The sequence below is a fragment of the Buceros rhinoceros genome, unplaced genomic scaffold (genome assembly GCF_000710305.1).
Source record: "Buceros rhinoceros silvestris isolate BGI_N320 unplaced genomic scaffold, ASM71030v1 scaffold4264, whole genome shotgun sequence".
Classification (NCBI taxonomy): Eukaryota; Metazoa; Chordata; class Aves; order Bucerotiformes; family Bucerotidae; genus Buceros; species Buceros rhinoceros.
In genome coordinates, this window is record NW_010407527.1 from 57,243 (window position 1) to 58,017 (window position 775).

Consider the following 775-nt stretch of genomic DNA (forward strand, 5'->3'; position numbering starts at 1 on the left):
AACTTGTCTGTGAGTAGGAAGACAAAAGGAAGACATCTGTGGCAGTAACTACCACCTGAAAACTAGCCACTTTCATGGAGATTCCTCTTCTTTTTCCACATTCATGCTTTTAACAGTGGTACGTAAATATTCAGGCTACCAACTTTAATACTTCCATAATAGAGAACGAGATGACTCTATCTTAGGGAACAAAACTCCGATTTTTCACCAAAACTTTGAAACAGAACTGCTATAAAGACACATCAGGATGCTAATTTTTGAAACACTTGATGAAATCAAATTGTATGGTTGGTTTGTCTTTAAAAAACCGGCTGAAGCTACTCAAACTGCTCATTCACAGTCCTCAGCCTATTGTTAATTCTCTTCAAGTCCCTCCATATACTTAATGGAAAAGCTCAAAATTGAGTTTTCAGAGCTTTTGGGGATGGCAAAGGTTAGCACTGTCTTTAATAAGACAATTTCACTTTGTTAATTATTAGTTTTAGTAGTTTTTTCCTTTTTTTGATAGAGCAAATTAACTACAAATTTGTTGAAAGCTATGGGAAAAGTGAGAAAAAAGCCAAAAATCGAGTTTAAAGTTGAGCAATTGAAAGGCTTAATTCGTGAGTGCAACAGTGGCATTTTCATTAGCAACAGTCAAAGAGAGCTGTGCTGTGTTTCACAGCACAGCCAGCACCTGGGCAGGCTGGGAGCTGCTCCTCCCTCACAGCTGTCTCTCGGCTGCCATCTCCTGGGTAGGCTCCTTATAACACAGCACCGTCTTTCCCCCGCCACC